A 20,060-nucleotide genomic window follows, 5' to 3' on the forward strand; every position below is an offset into this window, starting at 1 on the left:
GGGCGGGGCGGGGGTGGGGCCTGCGGGCTCCGGGCTCCGAACTCGGCGGCGCCCGCGGGACTTCACACTGTCGGCGGCTCCGCGCACCCCGCGGGCTCCAGCCAGGTAAGGACGCCGCGCGCGCGGGTTGGCCGGGCCGGCCCCGGGACTGCGGGGATCCGGGCAGGAAAGGGTCGGGACCGGCGCGAGGCGAGAGGTGGCTTCCACGAGCCTAAAGACTGGCCTTCCTGGGATGAGGAAGATTTTATCCCTAACGCGGCGTGGTGAGCGCGGGCCCGCCACGCCAGGTGAGGGACCCGGTCCCCTCGGGTCCGGGAAGAAGGGACAGGTGCGCGCTCCCGCGGAGTCGCACCTTCCCGGCGGCCTGCGCCTCCCGGCCTCTGGAGTTCAGGCGCTGGCCTCTCCGGAGGAGCCCCCGCCCCCTTTCTTTTCGGGTCCCAGGGCTCAGGCCGCCCCGCGGCAAGTTCAGCGTTGGGTTGGCTTCCCAGCTGCGCAGCCAGGTTGGTTCGTCCTCTCTGGGTGGCAGCTCAGCCTCCATTGCAAGTTGGCACCATCGACGGAGACATTCCACAGTTGTACGTGTCTGAGTGCCTCACCCCACCAAATTCACTTTTTTTTTTTTTTAATCTGGGAAATTGTTTGAATCTTGAAAACAGGGGTTCGGTGACTACAAGTATTGGAAAAACTAGGATCTTAACCTGGGAGTGTGCGCTTTTCTTGGATCCTAAATTTCCTTTTGATCTGAAAATTTTTTTCAAGGAAGAATAATAATGTGTTTCTGTGTACCAGGTTCAGAAACACTCTCATCTGTTGCCATTCTTTGGAAACTGGAATATTTGATTAGAAGAGTTGACCTCAGTGTCAACTGGGAACAGGATGGGCTGGTGGCTGAGTTTGAAGGTTATCCAAAATAGTTGAGCGTTTTGAGCATATACCCTGTATTTTTCCAGTGAGTGCCCATTTTCCTTTTAGGAAATTCTGAGAATTTAATCTCTTTGAGATGAGTCTCCCCTAAAGATCTGAGGTGGAAAAAACAACCTCAACAAATCAGTGGGTTTCCCAATTAAGTTTAGGATGTAACAGGTTGGTTTGTGACCCTGGTAGTTCCTTAGTCGGCAAGAATCACATGGGGGATGGAATATCATGATTTATAGGGAGAAAAGAAAGTATGTTGTAATTTTCTCATCATGTATGGGAAAGTATTTTTTAGTTCAGTTACATTTTCAGGGTTTAGGAAAGACCTATATTTTCCCCATGCCTCAATTAATCTGATCGATATATCACTATTCTTGGCAATTCATGATGCTTACTGCAGTGTATTTATGTTAGTGAGTTTGAGTTTTCTCATAAGGGTGTGTATGTTTGCTTTTTGGAACTGTCTAGGGCAAGTGTTGGAAACACATGCAAATCAGTGCCGTGCTCTAGTTGGCAAAACCTTTGCTCCACATAGGTCTTTGAACTAAAATTTTCACAACTCCCCAAATAGAAATGAATATAGAATACTCATGTATGCTCTAGCACGTTTAACCTGTTTACTTATTCTGTACTAAGCCAGTCATCATGTTATTTCAGCAGATGGTTACTCAAGGGCAGGGGCTATGTTTTGATAAAACATCATGGTCAAGCTCAGAGAATGGTAACCTTTGCTCTGTAAAGTTGACCCTTGACAGGGTGGTTGGAAAGGTTATGCTTGGGGAAGAATTGTTGGTCTCCCTGCCTTGCTCTGCATATCCAGAGTGCTAGGAGACTGAGCCTTGGGTCTCTAAGTACACCTCTGCTTACAGGTTCCTCCAGGTTGGCTGGGTTGGTGCCTCCTCTCCCTGCCTGGCTCTTCCGGTTTTATGCTTCCACCCCACTCCACCCCTCCCTGGATTCCTACCCTTAGGGAGAATTACCTTATTGTTCAGGGCAGAGAGACTAAGTCCACATAGTTTGCACAGGGGTGTTGACCCTCAGCCTAGTGCTGGGTCCTCCGAGGATGTTTAGTAAATATCTGTTGAGGACAACGTCACTTGTTTTAGAGTCCTTATTCTCTCTTGTTATTTAGTCTACAGAGGTGAAAGGGAGTGAGGTTGAACGCAGATCAATCATTTTAGGGGCCAGTTGCCTTGGTCAGACTAGTGTAGTAAAGGGGACATTGGAGTCTGTTAGTGAAATTAGCTCATGGTTGTTGGCAATTGTAAGATTATCCTGTACTATGTGATTATGCCATGAGAATAGCTTTGTTGAAAAGAATCCCAGAAGAGGGGGGCTTATTAGTTACCTCCACCTGGACTTGCCTTTTTGTCTCTGCCCTAGATCAACCACTCCTTCCTTGGTTGGATTATAACTATTACCTTTCCCACCGCATTTGGTTGCTCAGAGCTCAGATGATCACAGCTATTGTGGCCTAGATGTAGAAATTTACATTTTCTATTGTTTGGGAAAAACAAGGATGGCATTTTGCCAAATTCCATGTATATATATGGAATATATATATATGTATGTATATATGTATATATACATATACATATATACATATACATATACATATACATACATACACACACATATATGTATGTATACATATATGTATACATATACGTATACATGTGTCCATATGTATACATATATGTATACATACATATATATATGTATATACATTTAAGCTTTTTAAAAATGTTTATTAGTTTTGAGAGAGAGAGACAGAGAGCGAGCAAGCATGAGTGGGGGAGGGGCAGAGAGAATCCCAAGCAGGTGCCATGCTGTCAGTGCAGAGCCTGATGCAGGCTCAAACCACGAAGTGAGATCATGAGCTGAGCTGAAATCAAGAGTCGGATGCTTAACCGGACTGAGCCACCCAGGCACCCCAGTTTTAAACTTTTAATCTAAATTAGATTTCTCTCTTTCTAGAAACAACCACATGTAATTCTTTGAGCTGGTTATTTTGGTATTTGTTGCTTATAGTTGCTACTTCTTGAGTTTTGCAGTTTGAGGCTTTATCTGTTGACTTCCCACTATGGAAGAGGATGACATGGCTCCCTTTTTTCCTCTCACCCCCCCACCCCCACCCAACCACAGCTTCCCTAATTTTCCATCCTTGCAGTGGTTAAACAGTAATTTTGGTTAGATCAATGTACATAGCTAAGCAGAGCACAGCTTTTTGTTTTCTTTGGAGTTCATCATTGCTTTGTTTGTTCATTTACTTAGTTTCTTACGTCTTCATCGTTAATTCTCTGGCCAAGAAATCTCTTGGCCAGATTTCTGAAACTTGCCTCAGATGCATCAGGTATTCTGCCAATTTCACTTTCCTGAAGTTGTCCCTGAGCCTCCTGGCTTGCCCTAATATGGACCAGTTCACCTCTACACATGGGACACAGTTGTCACCCTGAGGACTTCCTTTCGTCATCATCCTGGGGATCCCCATCATTTCTCTCCTCTTAACCTGTAGTGCATGTCCTCTCTGTCTTGGTAGAGTCCTTTGTTTTGATAGAGCACGTTCTCAAGGAGCTTCTTGGAAAAGATGGATGGATATGTATTTTTTTCTTGATGGTGAATGCCTCTAAATAGCTGTTTTCTACTGACAATTGATAGTTTAGAATTTTAGGATGGAAAATTTGAAAGCATTGTTTCATTGCCTTCTAGGTTGTGGTGTTGCTATTGAGAAATTCGGAACTGTTCTGATTCCTTAATTTTTGCTGTAATTTGCTGTACAGTTTACAAACCTACTGAGTCCTTCATGGAAGTTCATAGAATTTTCTCTTGGCCTCCATAATCCTGAAATTTCATGATGCTCCTCCTTAGTATGGGTCTGCTTTCATCCATTGTGCTGGGCTCTTTGAATCCTGAAACTTATATCCTTCAATTTGGGAAGTTTTCTTGAATTAACTCATTGATAATTTCCTCCTCTCCATTTTCTGTGATGTGTCTTTCAAAAACTCTTATTGTTTATATATTAGATATTTTGGACTAGGCCTCTAATTTTCTTTCCTAATATGTGTCTTTTAATTTCTTGGTTCTGCTTTTGGGGTGATTTTTTTTTTTCAATTTTATCATCTCATCCTTCCACTGAGTTTTTAATAAGTATAATCATATTTTTAATATTTTAAATTAAAAGCTCTTTGTTTTCTGAGGGTGTGTGTGTGTGTGTGTGTGTGTGTGTGTGTGTGTGGTACATTGACAGGAAGGAAAAATTCTTCTCTACCCTCAAGATCTTCTAGCTGGACTAAGAATTAAATTTAAATCAGACAGATTAACAAGAGAAAAAAAAAAACAGTTTTATTCCATATGCACAGAGGCCCAATTATGAAATTGAGACCTGAAGAGATGATGAGGCAGGCAGGCAAGCAGGCAGGTTTTTTATATTTTTTAGACATAGAGACAATAAATCTTTGAGGAATTGACAGGACAAAGAAAATTTGGGAACTCCAATTAGTAAAGAATTCTAAACAGAATTTGGGCTGTGGTAGTAAATGAGTAAAAAGTAACCAGAGTTGTTTATAGAACCTTCTGGGCTCTAAATTTCCCATCTCTGGAATTAAGGTAGTCTTTTTACCTCCTGATGCAGGGAGAGTACCTTTCACTTGGGAGATTTATTTCCCGCTTTCAAGGGACAGAGGAGGGTCTGATGTTCTTGCTGCATAGGCTGTCTCCTAAGTAACTTTTATTTAAAATAATCAACATGCCAAAGTGGCATATTTGGAGGTGCCCTGCCCTTGGCCCCTTCCATATCTATTTCTTGCTTTTATTTTATGGTTTCGGTGTCTTATCTGTCTTATCTCTCTGCGGAGTTTAATTTTTTTGAAAGTTTTTTCCTTCCTTCACAGACTCAGTTTCCCCATGTTGCCTTTGTCTGTTGATTTAAGTCTCTGTCTTTCCTGTTAGAGACTTTCCTCATATTCCTCATACCCTTTTGTTGTCTGCTCACATTTGAGTCGGGGATTAGGAGCTGAAGTTGTGTGTGGGCTTGTTGACCGGGAATTTCCCTGTCAGGTGATCTGGCTGGGGTTTTATTTGGCAAAACTGATGTCATTACCTCTTGGGCCACTGAGAGTCCTCAGAAAAGGCTCTTCCACTCTTTTCCTGGACATTGATGGAGAGCTTGGCTGCCAGTGATCTGGGAGCTAGGTGGAGAAGAAGGCTGGAAGTCTCAGCATCCACATATTTATATAACCCCTCCTTGGTGTTTCTAGAACATCTGAGCCATGCCTGATGCACCCCATTCCAGAGACTTTCTCTTTTACCCTCTGTGGGAGAGGAGGTGGGGAAGACACTCCAGGTGTTTTTGCAAGGGTAGGCAGGCAGAGATCACCTAACTGCTCAGAAAGGCTGAAGGGATATGGGACATCCAACTGCTTTTTAAAGTTCAGTTGTCTTTATTTTAGCCCACCTCTCTCCCCGCAGAGGGTCTAACTGCCTTGCATTATGTAGCATTTTGAAGATTCTGTCATACATTCGGGTTGTTTCTTGACTTCCCTTCACCCCACCAAAATGTTTTATTATTTTCTCTTCTGTTCCCTCCATCTTTGTGGGTTTCTGCATTAAAAAAAAAATCATTTTTTTTTTTTGGTCATTTTATTGAGTTTTCAGGAGGGAGAGAAGGTGGAAGGTCTTGTTCAATCTGCCATTGGTGCCTTCAGCAATCTCCACTGAGAGACTAGTGTGGTTCAGCCATGATGTTATGCTTCTGTTTTCCTGCCTTTACCAACAGTAAACGTTCCTTGACCAGTCCAGTTGTATTCTTTCACTGAACCCCGTTTAGACCTCAGGTTTCTTCTTCTGCCACTCTAAGCATCCACCACCAACTAATCACAGTTGTCACGGGAGGCAAAATCTCCCTCTAGACCTAGCTTGGGTGATACACAGTGTACTGGTCATAAAGCCCTTGTTTCCATTTCTCCAATTCACTTTGTTGAGGACTCATTCTATCCCCTTGGCCTCTGATTACCTTTCAGTGAAACTCCTCTTCAGATGTTTTAATCTGAAAGGCAGGCCTGGTGTCATTGGTGGCCATGTGGCCTCGATGGAAGTTATCATCATTTCCTTCTGGAGGCCAGTTTATCACACAGTTGCCTTACTAGCAGAAGCATCCTCACTTCCTCTTTCAAAGCTCATGTCTTTCTTGGAATGTGCACCCAGTTCCTGTTTCTGGCTGGGCTGATCAGAGATGACTGATCTGTCCAGTGCCTCATGGATGGTCACAACTTCCCTAACCCCCTTTTACCAACTGAGTCATTCCTTAGGCTTTAACTCGGTGTGCAGCCTTCTGTCCCAGTAGCTTGACAGCATCAGCATGACTTTATGCTTAACGCAGAGGAACGATGACGAGTCAACTTCCACTAAAGGAGGAAGAGCATCGTTCCCAGACCATCTTATCTGTGCAGAAAAAGCAAAGCTCTGTACTCCCAAGATGGCGTCTCTGCGCTGGGAATACAGAAAACACCAGTGCTAGCAATTGCTAATTGGAGTGGGTACAGGAGTGATTTGCTCTCTGGGGGATGACAGTAAAGGATAAGATGGTTAGGAAACACCATTCACCTGGAGCCCACCGGGTACCATTGTGAATGAAAACTTGGCCAGCGGGAATAGCTGCAGTGCTCATTCTTCCATCTGTGCTTCCACAGCTATCCTTCCCTTTTCTAAGTAGAACCTCGGAAGCCATTGCAACCTCTCTTCCCGCGCAGTAGAGTTTTTCTCTAATGTGTTAAGTGCTTCTCTGAACTTCTTTTCGTCTTCTTAGCTAGTTTGTAAACTCTCCTAGGGAAGAGTGCAATGCCTAACAAATACTTGATGAATGTACCAAATGAATTTTTTTCCAGATAATTGTGGACACTTGGCAGTTAGGGGAGAAAAAAAAGATGTTTGGTCATAATTATTCAAGTTGGACCCAATAACCTAAATTCATGAACTTAAAAAAAATTTTTTTTTAATATTTGTTTATTTTTGAGAGACAGAGCATGAGTAGGGGAGGGGCAGAGAGGGAGACACAGAATCCAAAGCAGAATCCAGGCTCCGAGCTGTCAGCATAGAGCCCAGTGTGGGGCTGGAACCCATGAACTGTGAGATCATGACCTGGGCTGAAGTCAGACACTTAACCGACTGAGCCACTCAGATGCCCCATTAAATTCTTGATTAGACTCTCACTTCACTCTGTCTGTCTAGACTGAAACATAGAGCATTCCATTTAAGTTTCCCCAAGTGTATTGTTTTTTGTATTATTTAGAAATATTTCTCATTGGAAACATTTTTTAAAAATTTAAATGTTTATTTAATTTTGAGAGACACGTAACTACATGGCATTTGTTTTTGAAAGTTAAAGTTTTTTTTTTTTTTTAAGTTTATTTGTTTTGAGGGGGAAAGCAAGGGAGGGACAGAGAGAGAGAGAGAGAGAGAGAGAGAGAGAGAGAGAGAGAGAATCCCAAGAAGGCTCCACACTTGTCAGTGCAGAACCTGACATGGAGCTCGAACTTACAGACCACGAGACCATGACCTGAGCCAAAATCAAGAGTCAGATGCTTAACTAACCGAACCACCCAGGTGCCCCTTGAAGGTTAAAAGCTTTTGAAATGATTAGCTATAGGTTATCAAAGTGACAGACTTTAAATTGTCTTCTACTGTATGAGATACTTCTAATGAACTGTCAAATATTCTACTCCCTTTATCTTTAATTTTTGTGAAACCTTAGCCTGATTGCATAGGAAAAGATTTTAGCTTCTTCTCTTTATCCTGAATAGAGTTCCAACAATGTCTTCCTGTTACTATTTCCTTGGAAACTCTATGTCCTCATGTATCCCCCAATATTATGTTTCAACCACAACATGTGGAATCTTCACATGACTGCCCCCAAAATGAAATTGTGGCTTTTCTTTTCCCTACAAAGGAGTGATTTAAACATTTATTTTTCTGCAGATATAATTTAAGGGTGCAGTAAAGTTAGTTTTGACCATTGGGGTTATTTTGGGTCCAAAGAAGACAGTTGGCTTTCTTTTTATTTTCCTGCCTTGACTGATAAAAATGCCTGATCCTTTAACCATGAAGATAAACAGAAATACAATTTAACTGAGTTATGAATGTTGTTAGGCATATAAATTTAAGTATAAATGCTTTTTAATTTTTTTAAAGATTGTCAACTTATTTGTCACATATTTAGATCAGTTATAGGAGTCTTGCATTAAAGAATTCTTATTCATAGGGTCTGGGGTTGTAGCTGAAAGACCTTTTTGAGCTCAGCTGGTGATGCGTCCTCCTGCCTCACGTAGACTAAGGATAAATCTCTGGATGCCACAGGGATTCCTCAACTCCCAGTATGCTCTTTGGATTCTCCCTGCCATCATTAAACATTTTTTTGTGTGTGTTTTATAGAGTTTCATATATTCATTGTTAAAAAATATAAACAATGCTGAAGCTTATAAAGAAATTAAAAATGACCCCAAACCATTCCAGACAGAATCTTGATGAACACCCCTTCGTCATATCTATCATCATTTGACTTTTTAAAGATCTTCAGCAACTTTCTAGAAAATAATTAACTTAAGGAGCATTGTGTGCAACTGTTTATGTAACTCTAAATTCTATAATTTTTATATATGTGTGTGTATGTATATACATATATACATACACATACGTACATGTATATACACACATGTATATACATACACACACATACATACAATTATTTATGAGGTTATAATTAGTTCAGGCATAAAGTTCTTTGGGTAACATTATTTCATATAGGTATTTTTGTAGGAATAATTATCATTTTTAATAAGTAGGTGATAGTCTGTCCTATGAATATACAACAGTATTTTGAAGCACTTCCCAATTGTACAATTGGGGTTGTTTTCTTTTTTTTTTTTCTAAGTAGTGTTGCTATACTATCCCCTTTTGGGGATTATTTTCTTGGGGAGTATTTCTCGAAATTTCACTCTGGGATTGAGGATTTCTAGCTTCTGTTAATCATTGTCAGAAGGACACAAAATAATAATGTGAAAAAGTTCACTAGTTGTATCAAGTTATCTAAAGTTTCCGTTATCCTCTATTTTGAACTTTTAGATCAACAGTATCTACTTTGTGTGAAGACACAAGGTTTAGCTGGAGTTAGTGAGGCCATGTTGTGTACTAGGTTGTAGGTCAGATAACAAAGCCAGAGTAACCCAACGGGTCCATTTGCAGAGGCTGTGTTCTGGGTGGTAATGTCTATGGCCTCCTTTGATCTTGTTGGATGTGGTAGGAAAAGTGTCTAGGGATCAGTAACAAAAGGTGGAGAGGTTGTTATGGTATCTGTGAAACAACATTTGTCCCCAGTACCTGGTCTAGGGTTCATGAACCTTTGTGTAAGCAGGGGAAGGCATCACACACCTATAAGGAGCTCCAACCCTCCCACCCATTTCCCCATTCTTGGACTGCAAGAGGAAGTAGGAGGGGCAGGGCAATGAGCAACATTAGGGAATTTTGCATTAATATCTTTTCTGGGTAAAGAACTCGGGGTAGAGGACAATCCTATTCAGATTTTTCCCTTGACCTCTTCCTGTCTAATGTCTAAAGCCTGGGCTAGAATTATAAGTCAGCTATTAACTGGCGTTATGTTCCCAGGCCTCAGGTTTTCCACCTATTAAGCAAAGCATAATGACACATAATTAACAGTCTACTTCAGAAAGATTCATGGCCCAATGCTTATAAAGGACTTTGAGCTTTTCAGAGTGTTTTATACACATTCATGTATGATGAGATGGCTTGCTCTGTGTAGCAAAGGGCATCTATATTATGCCTGTTTTATTTATTTTTTTATTTTTTTTTAACGTTTTATTTATTTTTGAGACAGAGAGAGACAGAGCATGAATGGGGGAGGGGCAGAGAGAGAGGGAGACACGGAATCGGAAGCAGGCTCCAGGCTTTGAGCCATCAGCCCAGAGCCCGACGCAGGGCTCGAACTCACGGACTGCGAGATCGTGACCTGAGCTGAAGTCGGCAGCTTAACCGACTGCACCACCCAGACGCCCCATATGCCTGTTTTAAAGATGAGAAAAGTGAGCCTCGTAGAGGATAATAGCTTGCTGAGAATCGGAGGGTAAATTTAATGTACCTTCTATAGAATTTTTCTTGGACTTTGTGGAACTAGTGGAGTCTAAAATAAATTCTACATGAGCATGCATGTGTTGGAAAAGTGGGTATTACAATTTTTAAGCAAATACAACCTTTGTGGGGGTAGGCATAGGCTACTCCTTTGTAAGGGGGAATTGTGTTTGACATTCAGTGGAGTTCTTGAAGGGCATGGAATAATTATGGAAGCTAGGGATTAACTGTGATTTTCAAAGTAATGTGGAAAAGTCTCCACACACAGTCTGTTAAATAAATTGAGTCAGGGGGAGTTTGGGAGAAATGCTTTGTCCCCAAAACAGGTGGGGTCGGTAAAGACAGAATAAAGGCTTGGCGTAGATGAACATTTCCTAGAATGCAAATGTGAGTAAACTAGTCTAATTATTATTATTTTTTTAAAATAAATGATGTAGAAGAGGGAGTGCACAGTGTAAACTCCAAATTTACAGTCAACATGAACATATTGGGACATTAAAAGGCCGAACTGCTGGTCTCGGGTCTATGCAGTGGTGATGAGTGCATTTAGGTAAAATGAGTCCATGTGTATATGCAGATGGACATTCCAGTTTTTTTACTCAAGAAAGATTCAGAACTCAGGACCCCTGAGATCAGGAGTTGCATGCTGTTCCGACAGAGCCAGCCAGGTGCCCCTGTAAACTCTTAACCGAAGAGATTCACTAAGTGTACAACTTGGAACAAAAAAAGCTAACTAAATCTTAGGTGTTGTTACAGATAATTCAGAAATGTCATTTTACCCATTTTCATGTTTCAGCATCTAAGATAGTTTCATCAGCGTACCTTAAAGACATAAGACCTAGAGAAAAGCAAATGTATCTATCGGTGGCATGGACTATTGAGTAAAATATCCCCATTGATTACTTCGGTCGAGAAAGATAAAAGCTGAGGAGATGTGTGGACAAGGGTATGCCCTCTTATAGCTCGATGATACAGGAAGGCCATTCATTTGCACCTTCTTTATTCCCAAATAATACCCCACCTGCCCCCAATAGTTAATGTTTTTGATCACAGATGATGTGCCAGGCTCCATGTGGAGCTCTTTACATGTCTTAGCTCATTTAACCCAGCCTACAACCCGATGAGTGGGCAAGGTCATTCCCAACATTCTTCAGATGAAGAGCCTGGAGCTCAGAGGTTCAGGGAGATGTGGTTTTAGCAGTGGAACCAGACATGAGAACAATGCAGTCTGACTCCGGAGGGTACTTTTATAGCTCTACTGAGTATACACGCTGAGCTACGCTCCTCTCCTCTTGTTACTTTCTGTCCTGGTAAAGAGAAATGGACAACCTAGAAGAAACCATGAAGGCCTGCTTCAAACGAAATGAAAGCAACCAGTTCTTCTGGGTATCACTCCAAGCCCCTGAATCCTGAATATCCTAAGATGTCTTTATAGCAGCGCCGTTGGATGGAAATATTCTGTGAGCCAGATAATTTGAAAGTTCCTGTTGGCTACATTAAGCAAGCGAAACACACTAGGTGAAATTTATTTTAATAGTATATTTTATGTGGCCCAATCTATAAGAAACATTATAATTTCCCCATGTAATCACATAATGATTGTTAATTATTAATAAGGTACCAGAAATAACTCAGGAGCTTGATTAAGAGCAATAATGTGCAGGACGCTGCAATGCAATACAGTATCTTTTTTTTTAATTTTTAAAAAAATATTTATTTATTTTTGAGACAGACGGAGACAGAATGCAAGTGGGTTAGGGGCAGAGAGAGAAGAAGATACAGAATCCAAAGCAGGCCCCGGGCTCCGAGCTGTCAGCACAGAGCCCGACGCGGGGCTTGAACTCATGGGCCGTGAGATCATGACCTGAGCCAAAGTCGGACCCTCAACCGACTGAGCCACAGGCGCCCCAGTGCAATACAATATCTTATGTAGTGCAGTAGATAAAGTAAAATGTCCTACCAAACAATCAAGTTTTGGCTAATGGAGAAACATTTTATACTGCTTCCGTTTTACATTTTGAATTAAAATTAAATAAAATTAAAGATTTAGTTCCTCACTTGCAGTAGCCACATTTCAAGGGCTCAACGGCTATTTGTGGCAAATGGCTACCATACTGAGTGGTGCAGCAAAAGTTATTCTCTGTCTCCAAAGGCCCAGGGACTCCCGGATCCTCCATCTCCACCCCTAGATCCTGACCCCTCCCAGCCCCCAGTTCAGCTTCCTTGTGTCTGCCCAGGGCCGTCATGTACAGTTGTGCAGTTATGCACTGTACAATCTGGGATGGCATTCACATTGTAGATGTAGTGGGCTTCTTTTATTTACTGTAACAGGGTTTTGGAAGGTGGAAGTAAAGTTAAAAAAAATTTTTTTTAATGTTTATTTTTGAGAAAGAGGGCGAAAGAGAGAGAGAGAGAGAGAGAGAGAGAGAGAGAGAGAGAGAGAGCCAGCCAGCAGGGGAGTGGCAGAGAGAGAGGGAGACACAGAATCTGAAGCAGGCTTCAGGCTCCGAGCTGTCAGCACAGAGCCTGACGTGGGGCTCGAACTCCTGAACCTGCGAGATCATGACCTGAGCCGAAGTCGGATGCTTAGCTGACTGAACCACCCAGGTGCCCCTGGGTGGAAGTAAAGTTTTTAAAGGCAGAGACACTTTTTCTTTTCATGCAAAGGCATTTTGGGGGCGGTGATTATAGTTCTGTTCCTTCTTAGCATTCTAACAGTTGGGCCCAGGCGTTGTTCTCTTGTATGCTCAGCGCCTTCCCAGTGCCCACACCCTGTGGCTGAAAGTAATGAAGCGGCTTCAGTCAACCTCTCCAGCCCCCAAATAATGCCACAAAGCTATCGTCACTCTTCATGGTAGTTTACCTTGGAGCTATATGTGCCTCATTCATGATTGTATCTTCCGTGCCTCCTCGCTGCATGCAGCAGGTGCCCAAGACATTTATTGATTTAAACTGTTTTCTCAGTGTTCACTTAGGCCCCTGTGTTGTGTCCTGAGTTGCCCTTAATGATCCTTGACCCAGGGCTGCTTTATCCAAGTGCTGACATGGCTCTCTCTTTCACCGAGTCACAGCTCACCATTCATGTGGTCATGTTCTAAATAATAATAATTGTCATCATTGTTATTATTACTAATAAGCTACCATTTATTGATCATTTTGTGTCAAGCTTTGTGTCTAGCCATTTATGTGCCTTATTTCATTTACCCTTTCCACACATCTCTAGGAGGTGGGTGCTATCATTATCTCCATTTTATAAGGAGGAACTGAGGCACTGAGAAGTTAAGTAATTTACCTGAGGTCACACAGCTAGTAAGTGTCCAAGCTGAAATTTAAAACCAGTTCTGTCTGACTTCAAAGCCCTTCTATGCTGTAAGCATAGGGCTTCTCTTTTGGTACCTGGGGCCTGACCAGTGGCTACATTATAGTGGACTTACTACTTATTTGCCCAAATTTCCTTCCTTTGGGGAAGGAAGCTCGTGTGGTTTGGGTGGGATGGACACTAACCCCAGGGACGGTCATGTGACTTAGCTTTGGCCAATCTGAGAAGTGTCTCCACCTGACCAAGTGATTGGCTCAGAGCTTAACGCAGTTTGCCCTGTCAGGCTCCTTTTCTGCTCCAGTTAGGAAAGGAGGCATTCTTGTCCCCTCGGACTTGTTTGTTTTTTTTGTTTTTTGTTTTTTTTTTTTCCTCTGCTAGTGTAATGTAACCCGGAACTCCTGATGACCATCTTTTCCTGCTATATGGAGGAAGCTGTTTGAAGTAGGAGAGAATGAACGAGGCCAGCATGCTGAGACATAGCACTGAGCGGTGGTGGGAGCGCAGACAGCACCATTTAAACCCCAGGATTCAGATGTGCCTGAAGCAGCCCAAGACTGTTTGGTTTTATGAGCTAGTCCATTCCTTTCGTTGCTGCTGTCAGCTTAAATCAAGTTATTTGCAGTTGAAAGAGCCCTGCCTGATATCCAGACTTTCCAGAACGTGAATATTTTTGTTTTGGATTCCTCATTACCATTCTGTATCTGCCCTTTGGATGAGTCCCCTACTTCTTGGGCCTTGGTGCCTACTCTTACCTGCATCTTGCCTGGAAACCTTTGCTCCCTGGAGACTCTGTACATGTTCAGCTTGCTTGTTCTCTTTTAGGTCTCTGAGCCCTGCCCTTAGGAAGGGAGAGGCCACACCCAACCCCTCCTCCCCACTCGCCCCATCTCTTCCCCCATGGCAGAGCCCACACACAGGGATAAGTATTATGCTATGAGTACAGAATTGGAGAAATCTGTTCTTCGTAGACATTACAAAATTACTCATCAACCTACTTTTGAATGCTGATCAAAGATTGTTGAATGGTTAACTCATCTGGCCTCTGACACTATCTGGGATCTCAGCCAGTTTAGGCTTAGGCTTTGCCTGTTATCCCCAGTTTCTTGGCTCCTAGCCTTTCTGATCAGCTCTCTCCTAAATACTCTCAACTCCCCTATGATTCTGAACTTCCATTCTTCTGCTGGCTTCCTTCCCAATCTTTCCGGCGGTCCTCTGAGGGCATTGTTCCATTGTGAATCAACACTCCCACACCCCAGCCTCCTCACATGATGAGAACATTCCCTTCTCTGTAGCTCTCTCGGCTGTAGCCTTCTGGCTTCCCTTTGCTGTTTCCTCCTCTGGAGGTAAAGCCCTCCATGCAAATACCCTGCTGGTCTCTCCTTTTGCCACCAACCTCTTGGTCATTCCCCCTGATAGATTCAGCTGGTTCACCGTCTTCTCTCCAGACTTGCCACGTCTGCATTCGTATACACAACTAACTTGATACATCTGCGATGAGTTATCCAATTGCCTTGGGCTGGTTAAAGGGAGTAGTTAATTGTGGCAGGAGTAGAAAATAAGGGAGGCTTCATGAAAGACATGACCTGTGATCGGGACCTTAAAAAAGTTAATAGCATTTCAGCAGGTGCTCTTTTAGGCAGAGAGAACAACTCAAGCCAAGGCGTGGAGATATGAAAAGGTGTATTTACTTTCTTAAGCACTTGGAAATAAACTGTAGGAAGGGAAGGGGGAACCCAGATTGGATCTTACATGATTATATTTACTTGAGATTAGGGAATGGCTTTAAAGAGAGTCCAGTGTAGAGAGCGTAAGAGAAGGAACAGCCTTGATTATAAAAGGAAGAAGAAGTATTTTGAAAAGTTGCAGGAGTGGTATGAGACTGTGAATTACCAGGCTGAGATGTTGGGCTGGTTGGAGAAAGGGAAGAGGAGTAATTAAAGCAGTTGAAGAAAGTTCATGAGAAGACTAGGGATGTAGAGAGAAGAGACAGTAGAAGAAAAACTGGAAGGATTTGCAGAGCAGACTGGTTATGAGGAGACAGGGAGCAGGGCAGAGAAACCACGCAAGACGTGTGCTGCATGACAGACAGCGGAGGCCCTGCCTGGTGGTGCGAGATTTGAAGGTGGAGGGAAACAGCTCAGACCAGATATGAATCAAATTAGTTGGCCTTTCATTACACTAATGTGTAAAGAGTAAGAGAACTTGTCTCTTTTATGATGGTGAAAATGACTGAAATTCTCTAAGCTTAACATGTTTCGCAAACTGTTTTATAGACTCCTCCAACTCTGGGAGATGTTATGGTTTAAGGGACATAGAGTGAGGTCTATGATCAAATAAGGCTGGGAAGGCCAGCGTGCTGTATGATTCACAGAGCCTTCTCGTGTAGAAAGGGCTCTGAAGAACGCACATAAGAAACCAGTCTGATATTGTGTAATACAGTCTTCCCCAGATATATTCGTTCGTTCGTTCATTCATTCATTCATTCAACAAGCCTGTGGTAAGCACGTCTTAAGATAGTACGTTCTGTTTTGTTTTTGGTTTAAATACATGTATTTTTATGTTTTATTTAACTAAAGTGTAGGTGACACACAGTGTTACATTAGTTTCAGGGGTACAGTGTAGTGATTTGACAACTCTGTATGTTATGCTCTGCTCTCTACAGGTATAGCTATCATCTGTCACCATATGACACTATTACCATTGACTATGTCCCCTGTGCTGTACCTTTCATCCCCGTGACTTATTCGTTCCATACCTGGAAGCCTGTACCTCCCACTCCCCTTCACCCATTTTGCCCATTTTCCCACCCCTGTCCTATCTGACAACCACTAGTTTGTTCTCTGTATTTATGGATCTGTTTCTCTTTTTTTTATTATTTTTTTACATGTTTTATTTATTTTTGAGAGAGAGACCTGACAGAGAAAGAGAGAGACACAGAGCCTGAAGCAGACTCAGATGTGGGGTTTGAACCCACAAACTGTGAGATCATGACCTGAGCCAAAGTCAGATGCTTAACCGACTGAGCCACCCAGTGCTCTATCTTCTCCTGTGTAAAAACATGATCTCAGAAAGGATCTGATCATTCATTTTTTTTCTGTAAGTCAGATAGCATTCATCACATATTTAATGAGTACCTACTATGTGAAGGAATTGTCTTAGATGCTGAGGGTCCAGTAGTGAATACACAGACTAGGTTCCTGCTTGTATGGAACTTATAATCAGTGGGGAGAGCACACAATTTTAAAAAATCAAGAAAAGAATGTCATGTGGTGATGTTTTATTTATTTTTTCACTCAGTCGTTCATTTGAGCACAGTCGACATGGTAAGAATCATTTAAATCATTAAAATAGAGACCCGAGAGTGACTGGTTATCTACTTTAGATTGAGTGGTCAAGGGAAGGCCTTTCTGCAAAAAGTGACATACAGGCTGAAATTGGAGTTATAAGACGTCGTTGACTAGGGAGAGAGTAACAGAGAACAGGTGGAATGATTTTCTAGGTAGAGGGAACATCATGTGCAAAGACCCCACCACACCACGATTTTGCTGTGTTTGAGGAACAGGAACAAGGCTCGTGTGGTTGAATAATAGTGGGTCAGGGGGAAGTGGTACCAGTGCAGTTGGACAAGTAGGTGGTAAGCTAGGTTAAAGAGATGGGTTTTTCGTTTAAGGGTGGGGAAGCCATTGGAGCGTTTTAAGTAGGACTGAGGACATGAACTGATTTACGTCTTTATTTTTTAATTTAATTTTTTATTATGTTTTAAAAGTTCGTGTGGACTGGTAAATGGAGAAAGGATTATAAGAAGATATGGAAGGAAGTAGGAGGATATTGCGGCACCCTTGACAAGGGGTGGTGGTGGCTGTATCGGTTATTGCCACAGTAACGCCATGTAACAAACATCCCATACACTCAGTGGCATACAGGAATACGGTTTTATTTTTGCTCATGAGGTGATTTGGATAGCTGGGTAGTTCTGATGTGGGTCAGGCTCAGCCGATCTGTGACCAGCTGAGTCACCTAGGCAACTCTGCAGTGTGACCTTGGTTCTCTGATGTGTTTGGAAGGGCCAGCTGACTGTCGGCTGTCTGGGATAGCCTCAGCAGAGATGGCTGGAACCACTCTGCTCTCCCCTGTGTTCATATTATGTCCCTCTAGTAGGCTCGCCTGGGCTTATTCTCAGGCTGGCCCTGTCATAATCTCATAGTGGTTGCAAAGAAACGGAAGGGAGTAGAAACAAGCAAGCAGATTTTTATGCTTTAGCTTGTGCCAAGTTTGCTACTGTCCCACAGGTCAAGGCACCTTCCACGGGTACACCCACAGTTAGTCTGGGAGGACATTGCCAAAGGGCAGGGATACAGAGGGGTGTGAAAAGGTACAGAGAGGTATGAAAAATAGGGGCCATTAGTACAATAGATTGCGCCAATGAGAGAAGGATAAAGACTTGAATATTCAGATTTAGGGTATTTTGGAGGTACAGTCCAAAGAACATGGTTCTGGATTAATTTTGACGTATGAGACAGAGGAATGAATCAAAGATAACTCTTAGATTTTTGACTGAGCATCTGGGGAGATGGTGAAGCCATTTTCTTAGATAGTAAAGACTGTCTTGCTCTATTACTATTTTAGGTGGTAAAGACTAGGAAAAGAGTAAGTTTTAGGGGAGTGTCGCGAGTTCTGTTTTAGTTATGTTATGTTTGAGATACCCGTTAGATATTCAAATAAGGACGTCAGGTTTGCAGTTGGCTAAGTAAGTCTGAGGTCCCTGGGGATAGGCTTGAAGATGTAGATTCTGGAGTTAGCAACATGTAGACCATCTTTCAGGTATGCAGCTGGATGAGGCCACCTCTGTTGAGAACATATGGAGGGAGAAGGAAAGCAAGCTCTGGTATATACCAGTGTCTAGAAGTAAAATGGAAAAATAGAAGCCAGCAAAGGATACTGAGAAGGTACAGCCTCTAAGATTGAGGAAAAAAGTCCAGGAAAGTTTGGCGTTACAGAGAACCAAGAGAAACTAAGCATTTCAAGGAGAGAATGGTCAGCTGTGTTGCACACTGCTGGGAGGTAAGATAAGAAGTGAGACGTGACCACTGGGTGTGGTAGCAAGGAGGTCCTTGGTGACCTTGACATATGCAGTCTTAGTGGAATGATGGAGACAGAAGCCCAACTACAGTGGTTTGAGGTAAGTGCACGCTGTGAGAGCAGTCCTAATACCATCTTTGAAGAACTTCTGCTGTAAAGGGACTTAGAAGTGATGCGGTGGGTGGAGGTGAATGTGGGTCTTGGGAATGGCTTATGTTTGGGAACATAAATGACGCCACAGGGCCGAAGGGGGTGATCCACAGAGGGGATCAGGTTCACTGCAGAGACGGGTAACTGCAGCCCAGAAATGTTGAAGATGGCGAGAGAGGATGCGATTAAGAATTATAATAAACTTTAGTCCATGTGTTAAGCTTCTTCAGGGGTATTTGGGTTCTGTATTTTATTTCTGATTTGGAATGGAAAGGTATATCTACTATTGGAAAAGTTTCAGCTATCAGCCAGGGTAGGGAAGTATGAGTTGTGTTGTTACCCTGGGCGGATCAAATGCTTCTGTATTAGGCTCACTCAGCTACCATTGTAGAGGAGAGACCTCTTTGGAATTATTCTGTCTCTGTAGGTGGTGCTCAGTGTTTCTTATAATGATGGTGAAGCTGATCAATTCACTTCCTTAGATTTTGAGATGGGTAGCAAGTTAAGCAGGTCCTGGGCAGAGCTAAGAAGGGAATGTGACTTAATGTGTCACTTCCTCGTCCAGGTTCCTCTACCAGTATGACTTGATGTTCTGATCAATATAAAGAACCATTTACACCCAGTAATATAGGTCTTACCATTTTTGCATAAACCAGCAGACTTTAGGGCGATTGGCTAATGCAGTTCAGTTGATCATAGACAAGGCATGCATCCTGGAATCTAGCTGAATGATAGAAACTTTGCTTTTTATGCTTTTTAAGCCAGTGTAGTTTCAACTTTAAAGTGTAATGTAAAGCAAATGTACTAAATAAATGGCAATTTGAAATGTATTTTGTGTAAGTGCAAGACTACGTTTGGTGGTATTTAAGCGACTATTTTCAGCAGCAACAGAGTATGTGCTCTGTGTGTAGAGGGTGAGGATGGTGGTGTGAAAAAGAGCACTGCCCTGTCTTAGAGTGCTTTAACAGCTTTGGAAGACTTTTGTTCAGTTGCTTGAAATCTGCTTTGCTATTTCACTCATTTGAAATATTAGTATCAACTTGTGAAATTCATATTGTGAACTGCAAACCACATCTGTTGCCTCTCTGCCTTTTAGAGCTTTCTGACTTGGCAGAAATACTGAAAAGGACACCTGCCAGGGTCTTAATAATTCTTATATATAGCAATCTGAGGAATGTTAGCGTTCACAGAAATATCCTGGAATCAAGAAGGAGCACTTAAATCAGATACAGTTGGAATCTCAAAATGTAAATGAGCCCAGTGTGAAGCTATGTTTTTGGGACTGTTGGTATTTTCTGTTATAGTGAGTCATTCGGGACGGTACATCTGAAAATACTTGGCCTATCAGCAAGATATATATTAATCTTAAAAACATTTTACAACAAATATATTGTTTCTCTTCTATTCTATTCTTGACATAATACTTGAATTCCTATCAGATAATAGAGAATAGATTTTAAAC

The 20,060-nt window shown here is 42.3% G+C and overlaps 1 protein-coding gene across 2 annotated transcripts in view; it reads left to right on the forward strand.

The window, feature by feature from the left end:
* The first annotated feature begins 7 nt into the window (after positions 1 to 7).
* The window catches only part of TEC (tec protein tyrosine kinase), a 127,121-nt gene continuing 107,068 nt past the window's right edge, over positions 8 to 20,060 (forward strand). For both annotated transcript variants that reach the window (XM_023253137.2, XM_045056405.1), the window contains exon 1: positions 8 to 105. The gene's annotated coding sequence lies outside the window, so the exon portion shown is untranslated. The remainder of the gene's footprint in view (positions 106 to 20,060) is intronic.

This window comes from Felis catus, chromosome B1 (assembly GCF_018350175.1).
Source record: "Felis catus isolate Fca126 chromosome B1, F.catus_Fca126_mat1.0, whole genome shotgun sequence".
Lineage (NCBI taxonomy): Eukaryota > Metazoa > Chordata > Mammalia > Carnivora > Felidae > Felis > Felis catus.